The 27561-nt window shown below is 45.0% G+C and overlaps 1 protein-coding gene and 1 non-coding gene across 6 annotated transcripts in view; one reads left to right on the top strand and one right to left on the bottom strand.

Annotated features, from left to right (window-relative positions):
• The window catches only part of SGCG (sarcoglycan gamma), a 1266244-nt gene that overhangs the window by 943662 nt on the left and 295021 nt on the right, over positions 1-27561 (top strand). The gene's annotated exons all lie outside the window — the stretch shown is intronic.
• On the bottom strand, positions 21463-21624 carry LOC138528924 (U1 spliceosomal RNA). Its single transcript, XR_011284323.1, has one exon. It is a non-coding gene; the product is annotated as a U1 spliceosomal RNA (small nuclear RNA).

Below are 27561 nucleotides of genomic sequence, written 5' to 3'. Positions count from 1 at the left end.
GTCCGTGGAGACTCCCATAGGAAAATAATAGACTTTTGAGCATTATCAGGGCTAGGCTGCTATGCCCCTTCTATAGTGTGAATAGTTAACAGGCCCAATTTGAAAATCAAGAAAACGTCTTATTTGGTGAACTGCAAAGTTCTTGTAAATATATTTCTCAATTTTTTGGATTGGGCGGTTTTCACAATTCCTTTTAACTGATGTCTTTCCATCATGGGAAGGGTGTGGATCATGATTGAAGTTCTCTTTCACTAAAATGTTTAAAGGATGTTTGGAAGCAGTATCCAAAGTTATGGTTCCATTCAGATGCACATTTTTCAAAGAAGGCTTCTCCAAGCATAGAAATTGGCTTTTAGAAGGAGTTGTGAGTACCAAGTCCCTTTTCAGCAAATCGCACAGTGTTTGTTCTTGGCATTTGATTATTGAACGGAAAATAGTGCGCCCACCACACTTGAAGCCCTTTGTACATGACACTCTTCAGCTATATGCAATGAAAATGCACAAGAGAGGATGATACACGAATCTGCAAAAACACTTTCAGTTCTTACTTTTGATTCTCTCCAGTCCCACGGTTATTCTTAGTGGGTTCAATGTGAAAATGTCCACTGGGAAAAAATCGCCAGCTCAATGATTTTTTTTCCCTGCAACCCTAAAAGCCTTCCCTAACATATTCTAGGACGGGTGTTGATTAATATTCTGGCTCCTGTGCTAGAATATTTAGGGAGAATGCTTGATTTTCATGGGAGTGCAAATTTGAGAAAATGTCATCCCCTGGCGATCTTTTGCCAGGCGACTTTATCACTGGATACCTTATGGGGTGAAATCATGAAGGAATTAGGGGGCTCTTCATGTCATACACTTTAATAATGCAGCAGTATCTCTAGAACCACGATTACTGTGGTGGAATGTAATTAATAACACAAGGACAGTGTTACTTTGTCTCAAAGTGTTGTTCTTTATCACTTTAAAGTTATTCACAATTAAACAGGTTTTCCCTCACTCTTTCAGGATTTCTCGGTCTCTCCAAGTCTCATCTTCTGTCTCTATTCTCCTGGCAACGTTCAAGCTTCCCAGAGGCCTCGTAGACTCAACATGTTTTGTCTAACTTCATATCAACACTAGAATGCAATCGTGATCACTAGCCTGCTTCACACCTAGACAGAACATTGAAAATTAGCAAAGGCGACACTCCGATGGAATGGTGAATGATAGCAGGCATCAAACCTAGACATAATTGCAAGGACAGCAATGCCAACTAACCAATCCACTAACAATTTCATCCCTCTGCATACACCTCTCAAACTCTAACCAACCACAAACACAAACCTTAAATGCAGCAAACCGCATAAACTTCACTACACTGCAATAACAAAACAAAACTGCACATAGCCTTGCACAACAGCACACGACGACTATCGACCGTAAACACCCCAAGCCCAGCCAACGGACCCACCGGGCTGAGGCTGTCAACAGCACATCACTGCTATCTTGCACTTTTCCACCTCATTCCCACTAACTCAACCCCCCCTCCCTCTTTCAGAGCCACCAGAGCGCCAGGTGACCACACTGGTGGTGATAGTGAGGGGTACAAATATCCTTTAAAATTAACATTAACATTAACATATCACCTCTGTCATGGTCTAGGCACTTACTCAAGTGTCTTAATGCCCCTCTAAGGCCCTCTGCATCTTTCAGGATTCTCAGCACCTGCATCAGGCACTAGGCACTTTATAAAAATTCTCAATACCACTTTCAGACACATGTCTACTTTCGGACTTCTCACTAACCCTTTCAAGCTCTAAACAGTTTCTAAACCTTTTCAATCTTCCTGTTCAAGCTCTAGGCGTCTCTCAGTCCTCTCCTCAACTTTCTCAGGAATGAGGCCCTTTTTCTGGGTTCACTAAGCATCACCCTTTCAGTGTAGCAGGCAGGTACTGGGAGCCAGCCATTCAAAACATGGGCTCAATCCTTCCTCCTCCTGCACTATATGATGACTCATTCTCCTTTAGATATCCTTCTCTTATACCCCTCATCTTGACCCCTGGTTGGGTAGGCAGATTCATTCAAATTCCTTTGGCTCTTGCTTGATCCATTTTGCCACCCTGTCCTTTGGCTCTGTCACATGATTGAGGAAGATCAAGTGATATAAACTTAGTTGGCCATCTTGAATTTTGTGTTTGGTAAGGCCACCATGTAGAGCTGCTACTTTGTGGTTTGAGCACACTGTTAAAGCATCTTTTTGTGATAGCTCGTCATTTTATTTTCTGGTGTTTTGAGGTCTCACCCTTACCTTAAGCATGTCCATGGAGTTTACAAATAGAGAGGAGAAGCCTTTTAGGGTAGTAAAACTTATCTCTCTCTAACCTTCTTCCATTCCACTGCTTTCATAGTTTTCCTTTCTAGTTGGGTTGGTGTCTCTGTTTTTGGTTCCACTTTCAACTTTGCTTTTTCCCTGGAGTCAGTTGTACAGGTATTTGTGGTACTTTTCACCACATTATCCACACTATATTGCTTATTTCTGCCAGTTGGCACGTGTCTTACTTTTGCCGTCCAATATTCTATGGTTATCTGTTGTTCTTTCCGTGTCTCCCTTCATGTATCTGGCAATTTGTCCTCTTCATTACTTCGCAGTTGATACGATTTTTTTTTAATTCCTGGCTGGTTGGTTGGTCTTGTAGCTGTCTTTTTTTCGTCTTTGATATGGGTCTACTCCTAATATTAAGATGTTTGTAGTGAAAATTAAACATTCATATAAAACGTATGAATACAGCGTCGAGCACTAACAAAGAGATCGTAGCAAACAATTATTAGCCCTATTGTAGTCTGCGTGTTTGCGCTTGCATATTCTGTTGTCATGTTAACAGCCCTCTATTTGTGTATCATTTTACAAATATTGTAATTATTGCAACATTATAAGTAGTTAGCGTGCAAAGTTCTGAAGCATTGGCCAGGCAGTGATAATTGCCAAGGCAGCGTCATGCAGTACAATGGAATGAAATAAGAATGAACGCCACCATTTCATCTATCTACAGTACACAACTCGTGCCACACACTTGATCTATAGCCTTTGCTTATTTCGCTCTTTATTCTGTCCCATATCCCCTCCATTCCCTCTTGCCCCCGCCCTTCCCTCCTCCACATGTAACTCACTATTGCAGTAATGTATTATGTATGCCATTTACACAACATGTGTGTATTACTTTAATGGTCAGATCTGTTACGGCTTAGCCACAATATTCTTATGGTTTCGAGGAAATTAAAAAAAGATCTGAAAGCAAAGAAAAAAAATTGAACTTTAAAGGCAAGTTGTTTCAAAGATCAACTAGTTTCTTCCAGTGTTTCACCTTTGAGCGAAAATGAGAGCTAAAATCCATTTGAAATAGATGCTTCAGCATAAGTGCAGGTATATTTCCTGCATTATGTCAAACACTGCAGCGTGCAGATGCGCGCGCTCCCCCTGTGGCAAGGCGTGCACTGGAGCCAATAACCATTATATGGTAATAGTGGAGTGTCAGCCATGTGGAAGTGCCTAACCTATCTACATGTCTGCGGCATATCTCGATTCATCCTTGGAAGCATCGCTTTTATCTGGGATGCTCAATTCTTTATGGTTACGGGCGAGGGAGTTATGCTGGTACGGCTCGCTGCCTTTTATCGGATGATAGCAATAAGCTTCTGAGCGCGCTAGCTGTATGCCTGCAGTAATTTATATGAGCTGTCAAATGAAGTTATGCTTCTAGTCCATTCGGGGATTCTTCTTCCTGAGGTGAACATTAATAGCAAACTGTTTATGTAACACCTCCTCCGAGTCCAGCGCATTGTGACAGAGCGCTGCCAAAAACAAGCCCTGGAAGTTTCATACTGCAGCCCGGCGTTGCTGTTGTGGTGGCAAGGAACATCTGTATGGGATGGTGCTGCGGTGGATTAATGGGCACCGAATTTGGGAGGGATCCAAAGACACAGTCGTGGCAAGGAGACTGGGCTGCCTTAGTAGCAAGCGTAACAAGACAGCTGTGAGTACAGAGAACGGCTAGAAATCGAAGACATATATCAATGTGTGACGAATTGGTTAAGCCGCCGGAAGTACACGATGAGGGGTAAAATGGCTCACTCAGCCCTCACGCTTCTACACACCGAACTCCAATGCAACCTCGAAGGTAAAACAGGCCCAGGTAAGAGATACACATCCTTCGTCTTCTGTGAGAATGTGGGTCGCGGGAAGGCTGTGCTTTTAAAAGGCGTGTGAAGGTGATCCTGTATTGACCCAAACAGCACAGTGGCACAGTGCAAAATAAAGGGAATGTCCAATCAAGGTGTTATAAAATATACATACTTTAATTAAACACACCATCTGCATATGAATGAAATCGAAACACTACAAAATCCACCACTGTCAATGACAAAGAGGAAGCAACCGACTGGAGAAAGTAGGCCCGAGTGTGGGTTCCACAATACGAACCACAAAAAGGATATGTGCTTGGTAAAAGCAGGTGCTAGGGTGATCTAGCCAATCTCTACAGTCCCAGTGGAGCAAAGGGGCAGTTTTTTTTAAATAGTACCTGCTTTCAGTTCTTGTGTGGTTGATGATTTTGAACCCAGTGTCGAAAGTTGATGCAAGCAGATCAAGCTCTTTCGGGCACGCTAGGTCATGTGGGCCCAAGCAGCAAGCAGACGTTGATTAGGGGCGAATGTGGTTGCTCTGTGTGATCATAGGGTGCTCTCAATGATGAAAGTTTGGGTAGTCCCAGGATCTCTTCGCAGTTGTGCCAGGCTGAGTTGGGCTTTAGCTGCTTGGAGGGGTTGATGCACAATGCTACAGCGGTACAAGTCGGCGGACAACGGTTGTTGAAGAAGTGATCATGGGGGTGTCGATGTGCATGTTGGTGAAACGGCCATGTGAGGGCTAGCTGGGTCGAGCCACGCTTGCAACCCCTGGTCAGAGTCAGTGTGTCTCACCGGTGATTCGGACTAGGTCCCGTTGTTGAGCAGTTCATTCGGGCCTAGTAGGTGACGGGTCCAGCTACGGCACGATGTAGAGTCAAGCTAGTTTGTGGTGCAAGCAATATTTTGGATTGGGGAACAGCACAAAAACCGGTGCCGGCATCTTCCCTCTCGTTCAAGTTGTAGTGAACACAATAAGCCTGATTCGGTGTGATAGAATAGGGAGCTTCGGCTGGTATGGCCCCCCGGCTGCTGTGAGGCCCACTAGCGGGGACTCAAGGACAGGATGGTTCCGGTGAGAGTCTGCTCTCCCAGTTTAACAAGATTCCAGTGCAGATTTGCAGGTCCTTGTCCACAGCAAAGGTCACTCCCAAAGTGCCCTTGGAGTGGATGAGGGGCAGATCTTTCTTCTGCCTTGGATGGTTCCTTCTTCACCTCAGGCTGAGGGCTTTCGAAAGTGCAACTCTCACAAAGGAAGTTCAGTGAATTTCAGAGCGAATCGTTGTGTCTTGATAGGATCTGAAGAAGGGTTGGGAGACCACTTCTTTTAAAAGCAAACATTCCCTGGTGATTTGACTAAAGCAGGCCTGCCTTAGTGGCCCAATCCCTGCTCTTGAACGGAGTGTATTTTGCCCTTCTGATATCACACGCAAAGTGCTTTGCACCAGAGGGAAATGGAGGGGGCATGAAAGGGAAAGAGAGACTGAGAGAAACAAAATGGTGGAAGTCTACTCCTGCCTACTCTAATCACACCCCCTTCTCTTCTCACTAAGAACAAAAGGCCTTTAGAGATTCAGCACCCTAGTGTGAAGCTGCTCATTTTGAATAGTTGTGCACTTTTGAATCCTGAGCCCAGGAGAGCTGCCTGCTGCGTGGCTGTCTCTGTCGGAAGGTATTACTTGCCCTCACAAAGATATGTCCTCAAAGTTCCTGTCCTGCCATTTGGCAGTCTCCACCCAGCTGACCAGAATACACATCACCTTCCACAGCAGAGCTGATTTACAAGAGCTGACACTTGCAATATCAATTAGGATGTGACAGCCATGATCATAAGTAATACCATGCACTATGCCTAAACTCAGGCATTGCTTTATGATAGTGTTTACCCTGCCACCATCATGGGTTACTTATTAACATCATAGTTTGGTACGGGGGGCATATATTAAATGCTGTCGCTGCGGTGCAAAGACTTGGCTGTCGCTGCAGCTGTAGAGTGGGCATCATGTGACCTTTGAACCTGCTCTACACTGCGAATAGAGCGGATGCTGCGGATCAGGCTACTGTTGCAGCAGGGCATAAGGACATTATGGGTTTGCCATGGAATTGACAAAAAGAGGAATTTGGTTAGCAGAGTATGCTTTTGGAGATGGAACTACCTGTATAATTGTATGTGGTTAATTTAAAAAAAGCCAGTGGTTTCCACCCTTGCCACGTCCCCCGCCAAAAAGGTTGAGACTCACCCTTTAAGGATCTGGTGAAAGTACCGACTGAGGCCATCTGTATTGGAGTGCTGCATTCCATGTTTGTGTTAGTTGTCCATATCCAATCCTTGTAGAGATATCGCCCAACACAATCATTTTACGATTATCTCCCTGCATGGCCATAAACCGCGTAAAAGGTCTGTATGGACAGAGAAGTGAGACCCACAATTGTAGGGTGCCAGATTGTATACCGCGCAAACCACAGCAACTGCCTCCTTCTCAATGGTGGCCCACGTGCACTCTCGCTTGTTCAAGTGACTACTTAGGTGCACGCAAGGCCGTTCTACCCCTTCAGAGTTCAGGTGCGCTAGCACTGCACCGATGCCAAATTCACAAGCATCTGCCTGAATGATAAACTCCTGCCCAAAAAGTGGGATCTTTGGAACTGGGGCCTGGCACTGGCCATCCTTCAAGCTCTGGAAGAATGGCTGGCAGGCAGGGCCCCAGGTAACCTTCTTAGGTGTCTTCTTCGATGTCACTTCATTTAGGGGGAGTGCAAGGATCCCATACCCCTTAATAAAAGGCCAGTAGTAACTCCTGAGTCCTATGAAGGCACTAACTGGAGTTTGGGTGGTGGGGTTCTCCTAATTAATCACCTCTTGGACTTTGGCCTGGAGAGGCTGTTTCTTACTGCCACCTACTTGCTGCCGTAAATGAGTAACAGCTCGTATGTATGATCAAGGTTTGTTTTGTTCGGGAGATGACCGTTGTCGTCTATCATCAATGTTCGGGCGACAGATGCTTCTAGTTGGGGAAAAGTATAGGGAGGGAGGATGGGAAGTTGATGTTGAATGTTGTTCGCAGATCCACCACTCATTTCATACATGTACTTTAGATATGCAGCTTGGTAGCCTGATGCCATCTTGTAGTCTGCTCTATAGATACAGCAATACACTCACCTGCACACAATACGCCCAATATGGCTATGACTAGAAGAGAGGTCAGGACCCTGAGACTCCTGACATAGAATGTCAACAGTTTGGGCAGCAGGGTCAAATGATGACTGGTCATGCAATTGTTAAATAGACACACACCTGATATTGTACTCCTCACGGAAACACACTTGGCAGGCACAAACTGTAATCTGTTTCATCATTCCGACTATCGCATGGCAATACATGCCGGTTTTTCCATGGGTTCGAGAGTGGTCCTGATATTGTTACACAAAAAACTCCTCTTTACGCTCTCCAACGTGACACACACACAGGAGGTAGGTTTATCTCCATACAGGGAACACTGTGGAACCAATCCCTTGCTATTATAGCGGTCTATTCCCTGCCCTCACTTATAACCAAGCTAATTCACGATATCACAACTATAATTACTGGCATCATGGCAGACATCCTAGTGATGGGAGCAGACTTCAACAAAGTCATGGACGTAGAGGTAGACCGTACACAACTAAGAGGTAGAAACCCCAGTACCAATACCAAACTCGCTACCTTCACCTCAGTGTTTGGACTGAAGGATTTATGGCGAGATCTGCACCCAAAAGACTGCGAGTACTCTTTTCACTCTGGGGTCCATGCCTCACTTTCGAGATTGGACTACTTCTTTCTCCTGGCAACGGATATACATAGAGCAATGGAGGCAACCTTACTGCTGCGTGTCATTTCGGACCACTCGCCCCTTCTGATGGAACTCACAACAGAAATACCACTCCCCCCCTCCTGGGTGGCATCTTAACAGCTACTATCTAGGATTCCCAGACCACATAGAACATATTCAAAAGACTACAGGCACATATTTTGAACTGAACACCGGGTCAGTGGATAGTACAACAACAGTATGAGAGGCATATAAAACGGTACTCCGGGGTGAGATCCTATCCTGGTCGTCAGCCCACAGGAAAGCCCACCGACAGGCACTAGTGGTGGCCGAGCAAGATGTGCGGCAGAGAGAAACAGTGTATGTTGCAACTGGCTCGCCTGACACACCTCGACCACTCCTCCTGGAGCAAGAGCGCCTCTGTAACATAGGTCTGGACAATGCCAAACAGGCACACAGGATGATGTGTGCAAGATTGTATGAGACGGGTGAAAAAGCTGGCAATCTACTGGCATGGTTGGAGCGGAGGGATGATGGCCATCGACAGGTCCGAGAAATTAGAACAGAAAGCGCAGAACTATTACAAGCTGACTGCGACATTGCAGATGGTTTCGCAATTTATTATGCTGAACTATATAATCTCCCAGAAAATCCCATAGACGTCACAGTGCTCGATGGGATCACACTCCCCCGCTTAAACACCAACTAAAAAGCCCTCCTTGAAACAGACATCACAGAAGATGAAGTGATGCTAGCTATATCCCAACTGCAATCCGGGAAGACACCTGGGCCGAACAGGTTTCTAATTGATATTTGGAAAAGGCTGTGAGGGAACGAGGTGGCCCCACACCTACTCAAAATGTTCCTAAACTGTAGAGAGCAAGGAACCCTGTATCCCGATTTGAGGAAAGCTAGTATAAATGTAATTCCCAAAGCAGGCAAGCCCCCAGAAAGATGTAGTTCATACAGACCGATCTCCCTAATCAACGGTGAGACAAAAATCCTGGCGAAAATATTAGCAAACAGACTACAAAGGGTGATTACCTCACTGATCCATCCATACCAATATGGATTCATGCCGCAGCGGTTGACACGTATGAACCTCCGCAGACTTCACTTAGCCCTAGAAAGGGCCCCCGCCCTTCAAGAACCCTTTTCTCTCTTGGCGATCGATTTCGAAAAAGCCTTCCATTAGGTCTTCTGTGAAGCCCTATGTGAAATTATGCTTCGAATGGGGTTTGGGGAACAATTCACAAGATGGGTATCCATGGAGGCTGAGATCAGGGTAAATGGATGGCCCTTGACGGTCTACCAACTGGGCAAGGGAACAAGACAGGGCTGCCCCCTATCAGCAATGCTCTTCACACTGATAATTGAACCCCTAGCTATAATGCTAAAAGGCACGCCGTCATGCAGAGGCTTCCGATGGCGAGAGGACTGGGAAGATTTAGTCTCACTGTATGCAGACAACCTTCTGGTGTACTTGGGCGACCCGATCAACTCTTGCCCCGTGGTTGCCAAACTATTAGAAAGATATTGGTCCTTCAATGGTCTAAGGGTGAACTGGTCCAAATCCATACTCTTTCAAATCAAAGGTGCAGGGAGCGTTATCCCGGACAACATGCCATACCATATTGAAAATGAGCATTTCCATTATCTGGGAATCCAAATCACTGTCAATCTCACAAGCTATGTGGAGAGGAACCTGCACCCGATTATGGATAGATTTCTAGAGGATGTGAAGCACTGGATCCTACTTCCATTAATCCTATTAGGGAGATCAGCACTATTCAAAATGTTGTCCCTACCCCGTTTTCTGTACATCCTACAGAATGCCCCGCTCTATGTACCGACCCTAGAATTCCATAAAATCAATGGCACTCTCAGAGTGTTTTTGTGGGCGGAGGACACCCGCGGATAGCATGACAAACACTTCAACGCTCCATTTGGGAGGGAGGTATTGGGTTGCCACACCTGCAAGTATACTACTGGGCTAGTCAGATGGCAGTGGTCAATGATATATTACACGAAAACAAAGATACCCCACATTAAAGCAGGGATTGCTGTGATGCTAAATATATCTCCACTGGGATGCCTCTATCAGACAGTGAAACCCCCCTCCCTCGCACTATGTCCACACACGTGGCACAGGTCTGGAAAGACTCTCACAAACATATTGGTTGGGATGAAAAAATGACTCCAGTACAAGCTCTGTGGGGGAATAGAAATCTACCCGAACTAAACAAACTGTCGACAAGGCTGAGCTGGGAAGCAATGGGAATAACCAAGGTGGGACATATTATTGTAAACGGCAAGCTGGCACCCTTTGATGACCTAACTGCCCAGTTCGGTCTTCCCAACACTGAGCGATATCGCCACATCCGGCTAAAACATGCATTGCACACACATCTACACCTGCTGTCTCACATGCCGGAGTGTACCCCATTAGAGAGGAAAATTGTCCTTGACCGTATTGCAAATATAGTTACCTCTCTGACGTATAATGCCATATCTTCCTTTGCAATGCCTGAACTTAGCAACCTGAAGCTAAAATGGGAGAGTGATCTTGGTCCAATACTGTCTGAAGATTGGCTGAAGATCTTGCTGTATCCGTGAGACGACCTTCTATGCCAGAATAGGACTGATACAGTTTAAAATACTACACAGAGTGTACTACCCAAGGGTGGCTCTCTATCGCTTGAATAGGTTCACAGACCCCAACTGCTTACGCTGTGTACAGCAAGAGGGTACCCTCGGATCCAGCGATACTGGCAACAGTGCTGTGACTTGCTATCCACGGTCTTGGGTCACACCATCCCTAGAGACCCTAAGTTGATGCTGTTAGGTGTTGAGGCAGAGGGAGAAATGACACGCTTTGAGAAACTGTTTCGACAACGAAGGGACTAATTAAACGCAATATAGCACAGCTTTGGGGGTCCAATGTAAACCCGCAATACGAACATTGGGTAACCGATGTGAGCATGTGTATGTCAATGGAGAAGCTTATCTACACTGCCAGGGGATGCCCAGAAAATCCCCAAAAATTTGGCAGAAATGGGAAGATGCACAATAATCTAACGATGTCTGTATAATATCCTAATACAAGAAGACTATATGTGTTGGATCAAATGCACTGGATTACGTTTATCAGTGATGCTGGATCTGTGATTGTTTTGTTTGGTTCCGTTTTGAATGATTTATGTATTCTTTCCTTTGTTTCTCTCCTATATTATAATGTTTAATGTGTAGACGACACCAAACACCTTTAAAACCAATAACATGTGTTATTAAAAAAAAAGTAACAGTGCCTTGTGCTATCTGGCACTTGGAAGCCTTGCTAGTCATGCTGCGGAAACAATGGGTTGATCTGATAGCATACGTGGGTAGACACATCAAGCATACAGTTTGATATTGGTCAAAATTGAGCTTCAAGAAGAGACCCGATGCAAATAAAAATGTGTCTGAGTAGAGGTCAATTCCCATGCTAAGCATTAGACAGACAAAGCTACCCAGGCTTTGCATTGAGCACCGCTATCATCCCTAACTAAGATAGTCCTAATAAAAAATCATAGACTATAATTGAGACCCCACTGCTGTAGAAGTAGTCATGATTTGCAAGGAGCCCCGTGACCATGTGTTCCATAAAGGAGTAGGCTGACTCAGGAGATTCACCCACAAGATAATACTATGCAATGATGCCAGGCCTTTGGCACATAGAGTGAGACTTGGCTCCATTTCAGTGACATAGGAATTGAAGAACTACTGATGAAACTAGAAGAAGAAGGGATCATAGAATGCATAGCTCCCTCAGAAGGTTTTTCCCCACTTCTTGTGTTGTGGAAGCCTACATGGAAATTAAGATTATGTATAGAACTAAGAGCTCTAAATTGCATTGTGATATTGGGCAAGCACCCACTGACAAATTAAATGAGGTGCTAGTTACCTTAGAAGAAGCAAGGGTATTTTTGACATTTGATTTGACATGAGCCTCTTGCCATGTTATACTACACTCAAACATAGGGGCACTCTGTGACAAATTGGATTCTGCCTTGCAGGAGTACAAGGGCGAGAAGGGACAAAATGGGTTGCTCAGCTCTCACACTTCTTCAAACCAAAACTCAACGCAATCATAAAGGTAAAACAGGGACAGTTAAGATATATACCTCGTGAAGCCCGGTGCGAGTCAAGGGCGGTGCTTCGTTTTTGAATCTACGCTGTTTTGCTGCTGTGGCTCTGTCTGGTCTGGACTATAGACCATTGGAGTGGAGTGGAGTGTGAGCCACAGCGTTTCCACAGCGTTTCCCTCTTACTTGGCGACTTTTGGAAAACTCGAAAAACTCGAAGCTTGCGCTTGCAGGACAGAAAAGGAGTCTTTCTCCTTTAAGGTTTCCTGAGCGGCAAGCCACGCCCCCTGGAGCCAGGAAGTAAAACGAAGAGCCCTGAGCCCTTGCGGCGTGAAGCCCGGTGCGAGTCAAGGGCGGTGCTTCGTTTTTGAATCTACGCTGTTTTGCTGCTGTTTGGCTCTGGAAGGCATCGGAAAGTAATCGTCGCGGAGCCCGGCAGTAAAGATCGAATCTGCCCAGTCCGCCCTACTACGCTTCTGAACAGCTGAGCGTCTGAGATATCTGGGGTTGACTAATGAGCGTAAGGGGCTCGGTTCAGATGGATCCATCCCCAGGCGAGGAGACATCAGGCGTGGGAGCACACACGCGAAATCGGCTGCGGAAGCAGATTTCTAAAAAGGAGCAAGGTAAGACAAACGTACTCAATCTCACGTTAAATACGTTGCCCCAAAAGGCAGAGCTGCGTGCCTTTGATCGCCCAGTGGAGACATCTTCAGAGACTCTGAATGATGGTTCTCCTAGCACTTTACAAACTGAATCTTCAGTCTGTCTATTATTGCCATCATCTATTACATCACCACCCTCAACGACAGCTGCGATAGCAGAGGTTGTAGTCGCAACAGAGGGAAGAGCGGGAAGAGTGGGAGTGGAAGTGGGAGCTGGAACTGACATCTCGCCTGTATTGGCGCTACCTGAGGCGAACAACAAAACTCACTACGCCTACACAGACACAAACCCTGAAATGGCCCATCAGCAAAGAGCAAACTTTAATGGGCAACCGGTAATGCTCCCGGTATCCGAGATTAAAGGTCCAATGTCTGCAGAGCGTCAAAAAGAGCACAATGAACACAGTAAGATTGAATATTCAACACGCCCGCCTGCTCTCCCTATAATTGTGCGAATCGATTTGCCAGAACATCCTCCAACAGTATACCTAGACGCCTCTGAGTCCTTCTCATTTGATATCACTGATGCAGATCTATTGGCAATGCGGTCCCCATCAGTTGGAAGTCTAAAATCTCCCGAAAAACAATCTGATGATATATCAAATAACACAGTGGCGCTGCATGGTCACTCTAGTTTACGAGAGTTTCAAGGAACAGCAAAATTATCTGACTTGAGGCCTCCCATTCAAAAAGAAGCTTCTCAATTGCATATAACTACGCAAGTAACAACATGCACTGCGGAAAAAGTAGTTAGACGCACATCCACCGACGCAAATAGCAATGCCGCACCTGTTGCCGGGGCAAGGTGTGGAAACAACAAGTTAAAATCACAGTTGACACCAAACGTGAATACATCCATGTCCTTCGACATTGCTGCGCGAGAAGCACGGCTAACTGCCCGTCTCAAATCAGATTTTAATCTAATGCGTGAGCGCTTAAATGAAAGCTTTTCAGCCAACAATGCCAATGATCAAACACCTGGTTGCATGGCAAGCACTCTACGTAAAGAAGCAAAACATACTTTAAAAAAAAAAACACCTTCCTCACCATATCTCGGTTCCACAGTAAGCCAACTGAACCTAGATGCTCTAGACGCCCATCAACAAATCAACCGACAGGAAAAAATGGAACGCAAAAAACACGATGAACACAATGTAAATCAGATAGAAAACAACTCGACCGAAAATGGGCCATCGGACCAAAACGAAACTAAAAGCCCTGAAAATCACATGATCAGCAAAGGAAACATTTCCATCGCAGCCGGAATTCAGATCCATAACAATGTCCTAGCGGCCACTTCAATAGCACTCATGCCATTCATGAAATTATATGAGTCAATAAAAGAATCGGTACAGGACCAAAACGCCATTCTAACAATGTTAAACAACAAACTGTTGACTTTAGAAAAGGGAAACCAACATCTATGCAATCGTCTGGACCTTGAGGCTGCGTCGACCCACCAATGGCACTCTCGTCTAAATGAAATCACACGACGGGAGGCACACGAAAAATTAGATCTTGCTGAAGCCTTAGTAGAGTGCACCAAGTGGCTCAGACATAATGTTACAGTACAACCACTCACCAACTTAATGAGAGAGCCTATAGTAGGCAAACTGAGTCATGTTGATCATGAGAAGATGCCTAAACAACAAGAGAGTCATGATTCCCCACGTAAACAACAAATCAACCTGGAGGAAAAACTCACAGACATTGCGACTAGCGGTGACATAATAGCAAACAAGAATAAGGAAAACAACCAATTCAAGAAAACAATGCTCCCTAGCGTTGAATCTGGGACCAAAATAAACAATAGAATAAGCTCTGCTACTTCGACTGAAGCCCAAAGAAGATCTACCATTCAAAAAGAAGCTGCTGAGGTGACAGTTGGCGTAAAGCAGAATGAAATGCCACCTATATCACTGATCACACTGGTGAACCAAGCAGCACCAACGGAGAAGAAAATCTCTTTTGACATTTTTTCGGGCACAGCAAAAACCATACAAACAGCAAAACCAGTAGAGAAATTGAAAACAACTCAATCCACTACCTCGAAAACTCAAAAGAGTAGTTCGGCTATAAAACGTCCACGAACAAACGAGGCAAAAAAATTTATAAGAAACTTGAATACACCGCCGCGACCAGTGATACAAAAATCTAAGGTTGTGGGAAAAAAAAATGACGCGCATGAAAATGTTAGGCCGGATACTGTTTACCGCATAAATAACAAAGAACCACCCATCAAACATAGAAGAGACGACATCAGTCCGTCGGAAGATCGATCCATAGAAGAGGAAATTGATCTTTGCGATCTATCAACCTACTCTGTCGACGACGAACAAGATCGCAATGATGTTTCCAAGGCACACGACCCGTCAGAAAAAGAACAGATCACTTTAATACCATCTAGAAGAGAAGAAAGAGATGCACACTCAGATCGCTATCCTTTAGGCCCAGCTGGGCGACGGCCAAAAGAAGTTGAAAAACGGCGAGAAACTCTTGGAACGAATAAGACAGAAACAAACAGACGCTCCCAAAGCTCACCTGGAAATTCACTACTAAATCTAAACCCGAAACTTACAAAGGCCCAAACCAAAAATCTAAATCAATCTGGCACACTACGCAGAAGCAACAACCCGATCCATTATACAGGTAGTCTAGACAAACTGGAGCTCGAAAATATTCTAGAGGAAAAAAACGAAATAAACCTCAACAGAACAAATGTGATGAAGCTGTTACATAGTATACCTGCCTTGAGGAATATCCGATCTGACGATATTAATATCGTTGAATACAAAAAAGAATCCAGATCAGATTGGGTAATCCTGCATATGCAATCCAAAACAGTAGCACGCCCAATTCTTGACGCAAAAGAAGACCTACTGTTCTATGGATTTAATCTAACCACAGCAATCGATTCTCCAGTTTCAAATAAATCGACACAGGGAAAAGACCATCACATAAAGACACTTACTACGAAAAGAGAAGACCTGAGAAACCAACTTAAACAACACTCATCTCAGGCCTCCGAAACAAATAGACGAAAAAACAATGTATAGGATGACGGAGGGTCCAGACAAGTGACCCAACTATTAACAACTTGGAACACCAGAGGATTTGCTCACCTATTCCGTGAAGAAAGAGAGCTAGACATCAGAAGCCTGTTTATTTGTTTCCAGGAAACTTGGCTCAGAAAGACACCCTCCTGCGACGGATATACAACATACTTAAACGAAGCAGGCAAAAACGCACTGGGAAGGCCTTTCTCCGGCCTTCTCGCCATGATAAAAAATTCATCAGGATGGAAAGTAATCGACATCCAGAACCCAAATTTATTTGTTCAAGCAATCACGCTTGAAGCGTTGCCCCACACCATACACGGACTAAAAGGAAAACAACATCTGATGCTGGTAAACACTTACTGGAATCCCGCAATGATTACAGATGATGACTATTTGAGGTCAATAACTACCCAAATAGATAATTGCCATGCAGCATTTGTCGCACCATTCATACTAATCTGCGGAGATCTAAACTTTTCTTGGTTCAAAACACCTAACCAATCCGATATGGACACTACACAAGTGATCCCATCTGAAAGGTCGGATCGGAGCACAAAATGGACACACGAAATATCCGCTCGTAATTGTGTGTTGCTAAATGGGAGTACAAAAGGAGATATCCCTGCTGCAGCAACATGGCAACGTGGTGGCCTATCTAAAACCTTAGACTACATATGGGTATCGGTTAACTTGCATGCCTTGATCTCTGATTTACAAGTAAGGCAACAGCCCAATAGTGATCATAACCCACTTATTCTATCATGGTTTACGAGCTTAACAACAACGCTACACTGTTACCCCACGAAATTAGACATCAACTCCTCACTAAACCGCTTAAAAATAAACAATAAACAAATTGACAAAATAACCTTAGCCTTTATGGAGGCATGCTCCACAAATGTACACATAGAATATACTCCTTTCCTGGATCCGCATAGAAATACAAACAAGAAAACGACGAGAGACCACACCCATCCATTTAGCCCAGCACTAAGTGAAGCAAAAAAGCTACTCGCCAGTGACTTAAAAAAATTAAAAGCTAACGGAGGGACAAACCTATCACAACATTTAGCCACCAGGCGTCAAAAATATCGAAATTGGCTGAAATCGTTCAAAATCATTCGAAGACAAGAACAAGCTGAACTAATGCTGCGTCTTTTAATTCAAAAAGACAGCTCCAGTATTTGGAAAATAATAAACAATGGTTGCTTGACTCCACCCAATTACTTAACAAATGGCGTGAATGCATCCTCCTGGATAACTCATTATGATACTGTTTTTAATAATATTGGCGATGTTAAAACCTCAAATCTAAAAACAGATCAATATATCTGGGATGTAAAAGAATCACTCGAGAACATCTCACACGCAATTCAAAAGCTAAAATCTTCACGTGCCGCTGGCCCTGATGGAGTATCTAACATCATGCTCAAAACAAATATAGCAAGCTGGACAAAGTTCATCAAGGTGCTATTCGACCAGATTGCCCGAACATCTAAAATTCCTTGCTCATGGACAAAAGCAATAATCGTTCCAGTGTTTAAAAGAGGAAACAAAGACGATCCTGCAAACTATCGCCCCATAGCCTTGCTTGACACTATGGGGAAGATATTTGCCACATTCCTCCAAGAAAAAATTGAAAGGTGGGCAAAACTGAATAAGATCTACGATGAGAGACAAACTGGATTCACCAAAGGAGTCGGAGTGGAACTTAATTTAGTTCTACTAAATCTAGCTAAACTAAATGCAATAAAACAGAAAAAAAGGTTGTATTTAGCGTTTATCGATCTAAAACAGGCCTTTGATTGCATAAACCGGAACCTGCTGTGGCACAAACTAAAAAAATGGGGATGTCCCAACGAACTACTAGCCCCATTAGTGGCACTACATACCAAAACCAGTATCCGCGTGCGTCTAAATGCAGAAGGAGAACTAACCGATGAAATAAAAACCACACAGGGGGTGAAGCAAGGATGCCCACTAGCAGCCACTCTGTTTAAACTTTTTATCTCAGATCTACCTGAAGCTTTTGCTCTAACGAGGTGCTTTCCCCCAAAAATCAACGGCACACACGTAACACATATAATCTATGCGGATGACATAGTGCTGCTTGATTGCACCGAAATAGGCCTACAACGATCACTAACAGCTTTGCAAACCTACCTAACAGAAAACCATCTAAGGATAAATGCAAACAAAACGCAAGTGATGGTTCTTGGAACAGGAAACAAGTTAAGAAAACCGAGGTTTAACTGGCATATCGACAAAGAAATATTAGCAAAAACAGAAGCCATCCGATATCTGGGTGTTTCATTTAATGATTCAATAAGAGAGTGGAGCTGGACAAATGAAATCATCCAGCGCATGAAAATGTTTGCCCTGCAAGGTCGTAAACTACATTTAAACTACGGGAAATTCTCACTCCAACCCGTAATGACCTTTTACTTACAGAAAGTGATACCAGCAATATGTTTTGGGAGCGAAACAGGGTGGAATATCAGGGCAAGCCTATGGGCACAAGTTGAAGGTTGCTTTTGGCGCAAAGTCCTCCAATTACCACACTGTGTCTCAATGGTGGCTGTGAGACACGAACTTGGCCTTGACTCCCTGCACTCTACCATACAATGGAAATCCATATTACTGCTAAGAAAATTCAGAATGGTGCCGGTAGCAACCACCTATACAATCCTGGCTAACAAAAAACCTGACGCATCTGCATCTATGCTAAAAAGCTGGGAAGAAAATCTATTAAACATCCTGGAAGACGCAAACATAAAAATGACTCTGGTGCTACAGATGCCAAAACAGGCTAAAACAAAATTCATGCAAGCCAAGTGGATTAAAAACGCGGAAAGGCGAGCAGCACTATCCACTGGACTAGACTTTGGATTGTGCGCACAGGAAAGAGGTAACCTACCGAAATATCTGGCCAAGTTTCCCTCTCAATATCATCGGAATCAATTTTTAAGGCTTCGCCTTAACTTGTCCAACACCAAGCTATATAAAAGAAGAATAAAAGATCCCACGACAACTGATGCAAACTGTCGCTTCTGTAAGCAGGAACCTGAATCTATTAAACATCTCATAATCGAATGTACACAAATCACTGAACAGCGCACTCTTCATCTCGAACGCTATGCCCCTAAAAACGGCAACATGGAAGAATGGTGGTCGTATCTGATAACAGGAAGAAATGCACAACTAACCTGCAATGTGATTAACTTTATGGACATGCTACTGACATAAACTACTGCAAATCATTAGCTCGCCAAAAACACGGTTTAACTTCAGTTGATCCATTATGCCCACGCTCGCCTAACTTAAAGGAAAAATGGAATAATGGCCTGACGTGGGCTAGGGAGTATAAATGAACTGAATGTGACAAAAAAGTTTGTTTTTCTTTACAAAACTAAAGTCAATAAAATAAAATTAAAAAAAAATATATACCTCCTTTGCCTTTTGTGTTATTGCAGGCCGAGGGCAGGCTATACTCATAAGAGGGGTGTGGAGGTGAACCAGGAGTAACCCAAACAACACAATATCACAGTCCAAAATAAAGGGAATGTCTAAACAAGGTTCTATCAAAATATAAATACTTTAATAAAGCACACCATCAGCAAGTAGAAAGAAAAGAGATTACTGTACAAAAACCCACCCAGAGGGAAGTCAGAGAAGATGTGACAGACTGTAGAAAGTACCATTTTGAGCTTAGTTCCAGGGGTGGCAGGTAAGATATCTTGGTGAAGACAGGGGTGATCGTGACCTAACCAGTCTCTAGGGCCCAAGTGAACCAGATGGGGCAGGATAATGCCACAGTACCTAAATTTGGCTCTTGGTGGGCTGATCCATCAGACCCGTGTTGAACGTTCATGCAAGCTTATCAGGCTCAGTCGGTCATGTTGGAACGCGGAGGCCCTAGCAGCAAGTGGGCATTGAGCAGGGGTGAATGCTGGTGCTCGGTGTGGTCAAATGGTGGCGATTCAAGTGCTGCAGGTCAGGATCAGTACCAAGAATGCTTTAACATTGACCCAGCCAAGTCGGACTTCAGCCACAGGCAGAGGTCAGCAAGTGACACTCCAGCGAGTTGAGCCGGCGGCTGGCAGTGATAGAGTGGTGATAAAGGGGGCACTGAAGTGCAAGCAAGGAGGCAGCGGTTCTCATGCTAGCTGGGCCCGGCAATGTGGTAACCTGTGGTTAGGATCAACGTGTTACCCTCCAGAGATTTGGTTGCTGGCGTTGACCTCACAGTGGAATTGGTCTGCTAGGACGCGATTCTGTGTTGGGCTGATGGAGATGCGGTGCAATCGTTTGGCTGGATGGAGGAGCACAGATACTAGCACCAGTGCATTCCCTCTTATTCAGGATGTGGGGAACAAAGAACAACCAGTTTGGTGCAGGTGATCAGGGAGCTTCGCTGGGCTGGCCCTCTGGGTGTCTGTGAGGTCTTTGCAAAGAGCTTGATGAGAGGATACTCCACTTCAGGGTCTGCTCTTCTGGCACAGAAGATATGTTGCAGATTGGTTGCTCGGGTCCTGGTCGACAGCACTGGTCACTCCCGATACTCCCTAGGACGTGGTTAGGGAACAGATCTTCCTTCTGTTTTGGATGGCTCCTTATTCAAATCTGGTGGAGTGTTTTGGACAGTGCAACTGTCCCAAAGGAAATCGAGGTGAGAGTCCACAGAACGTCTCTTCATCCTTAAAGTATCCTCAAGGAACTGAAGATATTCTGTTGAAGGGGTGCAAGACTCCTTCTTTTAAGGGCATGAGTCTTCAAGTGATTGGTCTAAAGCAGGCTTGTCCAACCTTTTTGAATGTGGGGTTGAAGCATTAACTTTTTGTCACCCAGTGGGCCGGCGAGCCAAAAGTCAACAACCTCACCCAAAGCAGTATATTAAAAAGCAATATTGTGGGACCTTTGCCACAATAGCATCACAGGTAGTGACAGCCATGCAGTCCCAAAGATAGCTTTTGGTGTCATGGGCAGTGATCAAAGGTTAGTTGCTCGTGATTTCTTTCAGTGTCTATGTGTTCATATTTGTCTGAAATAGTGGGGGCGACCGTGCGTTGCGAGGGAGCTACAAGGTTATAGGGAGGGTTTGGGGGGGTTCCCCCCCCCAAGAATTTTTTTTCTTTATGGGGTTGAAATGGTGCATTTTACAGCAGAAAAGGTGACCAAAAAGCCATAAATTTACAAACAGTTCTAAAGGGGAACATGAAAATTCCATGTCACCAACAGCAGAAAAGAACATTTTATAACACAACACATTTTAATGATCAATGTGTCCACAGTGTAAGACAGCACTGTCACTGATGTAACACATTGTCATGCTGGTTGTACCCAAAATATGCCCCTGTAGCAACATGTCTATGCTGGCCGTTCCCAATTTAGGCCAGCATTGTCCTGTACAAAGCATGGTTGATGCTGCCTGAGCATGTGCAGTGTGCCCAATACATATGGCAGTTTATCTCTGTATTACACATTACTTCTGTGGTGATAAAAGAAGCATAATTCAACAGATAAAATGCGGAAAAGCGATCACCCAAAGGTGAACCTAATTGAAGAAACGCAATGTGAGCACAATTTAAAGTATGCAACCTGGCAGGCCTAGTGCACACTTTACCTTTTCTTTCACCAATAAATCAGGGGGAGAGCGCAAACGCAGTCCCCCACTACCAGAAATAATGCAGTCATGTATCCCGCATTTGGGAACGTAGCAGGGGTCAGCAAATCCGATGTGCAATGGGTAAGCCTCACCCTGGGAGATCTGCCCTTGAGATCAGATTCTCCCCTGCCAGCTAAGTATGAGTTGCATGCAAGAGGGCAGGGGTTGGGTCAGTTCTGGGAAGCCCCGCTAAGCGAGGGTGAGAAGGCAGGCCCTGACCCAGCCCCAACCCCCTGCCCCCCGGAAGCTCTGAGCACCTGCAGAGCTGCCTATCCCGCGTGTAGGGGGAAGCTCCAACAGGCAGAGCCCAGCAGAAGAGCAGATTGTAGCGCAGTTCTTTTCTCCCATCAGGCCCTGCTCGGCCTGAGATTTGTATAAATAGCAGGATGGCTCGAGCAGGCCTGTTGCAGTCTGCCCACTGGCCTGTCGGCCCCACACGGGCCCATGGCCCTCCTGAGCAGAGCTGCTCAGTGCTGGCCCCATTGAAACCATCATAATCATCCTGGAGCTCGACGCTCCACCACCCCTGAATCTCAGAGTTCTGCTCAATGACAATGCTGAAGCTTTGACATCTTTGCCGTAACCATATGGCCTGTTGTGTCAGCCAAGCCTGCACAGTGCCAAAGACAAGTATTCCCTTGTCCGGGCCCAGAGGTCACTGACTCTTCCACTGCCATCCACTTGGCATGGCCTACTGTTCCCAGCGTTGTCTACCCACAAATCAGCACCACTGCCAAACAGAACTGCTTCATTGGGGCCCATCGCTGCTGCTCTCCGACTTGACCCCAGCCCAGCGCAAAGGCACCCATGCTTCTGGTCTGATGCTGAAAAGCCTGGCTCTGCTGAGTTCCGAAAGACAAGAACTAAGGTATTTTGGCAACATAGTACTATTGTTTTTTGTGTTGCAACAGTATCAGCTCACACCTCTCCTGAAGGGTATAGGCTGCCCTCAGACTGCGCTACCAAAAGAGTGAATAAATTATACCTGTTGGGCTTGCCTGTTTCACTTTTATGATTGGGATCACTGCTGCATGGGTATTAAGCATGTTATAAATAACCTATCATATCAGATCATATCATAGATCACAGATCAAGATCATAAGCAACTTCCAGAAACCTTGGCAGGCGGTCCACTAAGGCCCATTTGCAGGTTGCAGTGTGTTATTGGGGCCCTACTAGGGTAACATTGTGCTGTACATGTGGTATTCGCCATGCTTTGATACCCCACTGGCCACATCTATAATGTCCAATGTACTTGGTATAATGCATGGACATTTTCATCAATCCGCACTGTGCTTAGATGAAAACGTAACTGAGCTCCCGCTGTTCTTCTTTGTCTCAAGACGAGGAAAAAAAGCACTGCAAAGGTCAAATTACTCAGCTGATAAAGGTTCATCTTCGGTGACATTCGCAAGTCAAAAGAACGATTTTTGGGGCAGACAGGCTGTGTCGCTGCAACCCCTGCTAAACATATGTCCAGAGATGACAAACCTTAAAAGTAACTCCGCACAATGGCCCTCTGAGCAGCAGCCCACGGCTAATCAGGGTTTCAGGAATCCGCTGTGCTGCCCACACCAAGAGGAACTGCTGCACAGCACCTGTCCACATAATCCTTCGCCCGGGCCAGCACCCTCTTCTCCTCACCTCACCACCTCCTCCCTACATCTCGGCCCGCCTTTTGCCCCTCGGAGCACCATGCAAGAGAGGAACGGGCATATCTGGGCCGGAGCCCGTTCCTCTCTTGCATGGTGGGTCCTACATGCCTGAAATGGGATATTTAAATGCAAAGTAATTGCTGCTATATTAATACCATTGTTCATAGTTTGTGGGAGTACTGGGCAATTGTATGGACCCGCGCTCACTGAAAATGAATGGTATTCCCGAGGTAACCCTCACTATGCCGTGATACAAATTAGTGTCTCCTTCCTCCATCATCAAGTCCCAAGATCTTCCTGACAAATTTATATATTTCTGCAATGTTTGTCAGATATCCGACAAACATTGCATAAATAAATAAATTAACGCTCCGTGGCTGAGGACTGTAACTACCTCTGTTGACCCCATGGGGTTACCAGAGGAAGTTACAGTTTTGCGCACAGGCACATTTAAAAAAAAAAAAGTTTTTTTTTTTACTCAAGAGTTGTCCAACATACGACCTCGCGGGCCACATAAAATGGCTTGGCGGGCCGCATTGTGGCCCGCGGGCCGTATGTTGGACAACCTTGGTCTAAAGCTAGCCTACTTTAGGGGACCAATCCCTGTTCCTGGTAGGAGTGGACTTTGCCCTCTTGACCTTGCACTCAAAGTGCTTTGCTCGAGGGGAACGGTAGGATACAGGAAAGGGAAAGAGGAACAGCAAGGAACAAGATGGTGGAAAGCTTCTTCCATTGTCCGGAACACTCCTGCCTATCCTACTCCCGACCCGTTACCTCCTACTGACAACAAAATAAATTTAGACGTGCACACCCTCGTGTGAGACCAGTCCCCGTGAATGGGTGTACTGATTTGATACCTGGGCTGAGGGCCCCTGCCTGCTGTGCAGCAGTCTCTGGGGGAAGGGACTACTGTCCCTCACAAAGATAATCAAAGAAAGGCTGAGTCCTCTGGGTTTCTGTCCTGCCAGGTGGCAGTATCAGCCTTTCTGACCCTAATACACTTTCCCTACCACAGCAGAGCTGACTAAAGGAGGTGGCACAAGTGCAACATCAATTGGTTTGTGGCAGCCATGATCATAGGTATAGCCATACACTATGCCTAAACTCAGGCATAGCTTATTCTTAAAGATTACCCTGCCATGAGCATGGGTTACTTATGATAGTCATAGTTTGGGTAGAGTGGGCATATCTTAAATTGTCACCCCTGTACTGCCTTGATTGTGCTGTCACTGCAGTGGTTGAGTGGGCATCTTGTGACCTTTGAACTTGCTCTGCACCATGAGCAGAGCGGGTACTGCTGATCAGGCTACTGATGCAGCAGGGCAGAAGTGCACTATGATTTTTGTATGGAGTTGCAACAATGGGTATCTGGTTAGTAGACTACCCCTTCGAAGAAGGAATCACTGCATCATTGTAGGTAATAAAAATAAAAAAGCAGGGCTTTGCACCCTTGCCAGATATATAAAAAGGGCACCTGGTTAATGCCTTGCTTTACCCAGGTAGGTAAACGTTTATTGACAACAATTGAGCAAGGTCAAAATGTGTATTGGGTCTTGTTATTTATGTATCACGCCATGTCTGTTCCATGTATTTTGTTGAGTACCCCATGTTTACCTACTCTGTATATAACACTTGCTGCTTATATATTAAATAAGTATCAAAGTAGCAGTCATCTTAACTAATTTTGTGTTAATTGACTGTCAGGATTTAGTGGTTTTTCTCTCTGGGTTTTTCCTGACCATGCTCAATTGTGTCTGATAAACCCTTGCCAGATGGCAATTTCTCATACACTCATGTCATTTATCGCACTGGATTGGTGGCACCAATGCATCATCATGACCTTTGGTTCGGCACCAGCAGTGTCCGTCTTTCAACGGTTCATGCACCACCTCTTTAAAGGTGAATATGGGATAGTCTGTCAAGATGACATTCTGGTGTTTGGAGCGATGATGGAAGAACATGACAAGAGGTTGGACATAGCAGTGCATATTCTGAGCGAAAGTGGCTTGCCATTAAGCAGAGAAAAATGGAAATTGTGAATGACCATATAGTGTATGGTGGCCATGTCATATTGGCGAGGGACATAGAACTCAGGAGTTATCTAATAGACATGTCAGACTCGTGGAACAAGGAGGTGCTCATATTACTTCCCGTCATGCCAGATTCTTATTCCAGGTTCATGCAGAACTAGGCCAAAAACATTGTAAAGCTAAGGGTACTGTTGCAGAAGAGCAGGACTTTTGTATGGGTTGAAGAATGCAAAAAGGTGAACATTTATTTTGAGAATGTCCCTTCCTGAGCAATTGGTGCATGGGATGAGGACAGAAGTAAGCAGAGACTCTAGTGGTGGTAGCCTATTGAACTGCAGGCTACTGAAGAAATGGCACTTGCCTACAGTATCCTGATAGACACCGATAACAACTATCCCATTATCAAAAAATAATTATATGTAGAGTTGTTTGTCAACTGATTCCTATCATGTCTGCGGCATAGTAAGTTGGAAGTGTGACTGGCTAAAAGCCGCTAAGGGAGATTGTATAGACTTAACGTCCATATAAGGTGTGTGCATGCATCTGGAAATGTGTAGCGTCTCTTCAGTGACACTCTTCTGAAGTGCAGAATGTTCCAGGAGGCAAATACAAAGCTGATGGATTGCTTGTCCTGGCTGACCTCCAAGCTAGAGGACATCATCTCCCAAGCTCTGGTTCTTTCCAGACTGGATTACTGCCACAGCCTCTTCCTAAATCTACCTTCCTCCACTCTCCGCCCTCTACAACTAATCCAGAACAGGACTGCGAGACTTGTCCTTGGCCTCAAGTCCTGGGATCGTATCTCTCCAGCCTTGAAATCCCTTCATTGGCTCCCAGTGGATGCAAGGATTACATTTAAAACCCTCTGCATTGTCCACAAGGCTTTCTGGGGCCTGGGTCCAAAATACCTTCAACTATCTCTCCGTAAATACCTCCCCTCTCGAGCCCTTCGCTCCTCTACTTCAAACTCCCTCAGGGTTAGTCGTTTTGCAAAAAAAACGAGCTGGGGGTAGATCTCTGTCTTCGGCTGGTGCCTCCCTTTGGAACAGCCTCCCGGCCACCTTGAAACTTGAGGAAAAACATCTTTGGTTCCGGAAACTTCTCAAGACCTTCCTCTTTGCCTCTGCCTTTGCCCCCCTTCCCCCCTGTTGATCTGTTTCTTCTCATGGCATTGTGCACCTGGCCACCCCCTGTTCTTTCGGGCCCAGGTATCTGCTCACCCTGCCACCCTCCTGCACTGCATCCAGGCCACCATCTGCACTAGAGTTCTGTATCTGTACCCATACAGTCCCCCTCCCACGTTTCTTCTGCACTTATGAGATATACCTTTCTGACTAACTTTAACCTGCCACTTGCTGGCTGCACTACCATGGTTTAAAGCCCTTATTTATTTTTGTTCTATTTAATATTTATTTATGTTTCCTCTCCTCTGCTTCGCACTTTCCACTCCCCCCGCCAAACCCGTGCACTTCTCCCCCATTTTCCTTTCCCTTGCACTTGCGCTTTCTTAAATGTCACTGGGCCTAGTAAGATCGCTGTTTTCTGTTTTTTCTTTGTTCCCCTCCCTTTCTGCCTGGTCGCGCTCTGAAACACTTGTGTACGAGCACGATATAAATAAAATATCATTTCATTTCATTTTATCATAGACGAAAAGCAAGTCTTTGTCATAGAAATCAAAGAGAGGGCTGACCAAAAATGGCCAGGTGGGTTAACAAGGCTGTGATGGAATGCTTTGGATGTGAGAATTAATGTCAAATCAAAGACAAACTACACCTGGAAAGTGGTTCGGTGTGGTGGGGAGATTGAGCAGTCCCAACAGCTGGCACGAAACAAATCATCATGAACCTCTGCCATGAAGGTCATGAAGAGCTATTAAAGAGTAAACCAAGTATTAGAGTGGATGATTGGTGGCCCGGTTGTGACAAGGACATTGAGCAACAAGTGCCCAAGTTTGTAAATTGGGAAACAGGTGTTTAAGTCTGTGCACCACACCTGCCCCCCAATAACACTGGCAAACATTACGAAAATTGATGGGAAAATGAGTTGGTTATGTACGGAAAACTACTGGTTCAGAATATGGTATAGTATTGGTAGCCCACCTGTCAAAACTGGCTGAAAACACATTCACAAAGGTAATGATGACATACTATTTCTGGAAAAAAAAACTGCAGTGAAGGGTACCCAACAAATAGTATACTAACAGTGGGGTACATTTCACTTGGGCAAAATACTGCATGGCTAGATATGAGATGGGTCACCAGTGCAGTGACATTTACCACGGTGGGCTACAGCATACTACTAAAGGGGTGCACTCACCGGCCCTAGCATCCGGGTTATATTGAAAAACGGTTGTAGTATGTATAAGACACTGTCACAGAACACAGGTTAATTCC

The sequence above is a fragment of the Ambystoma mexicanum genome, chromosome 7q (assembly GCF_040938575.1).
Source record: "Ambystoma mexicanum isolate Mex_15411 chromosome 7q, UKY_AmexF1_1, whole genome shotgun sequence".
Classification (NCBI taxonomy): Eukaryota; Metazoa; Chordata; class Amphibia; order Caudata; family Ambystomatidae; genus Ambystoma; species Ambystoma mexicanum.
This window is presented reverse-complemented; position numbering and strand designations above follow the sequence as displayed.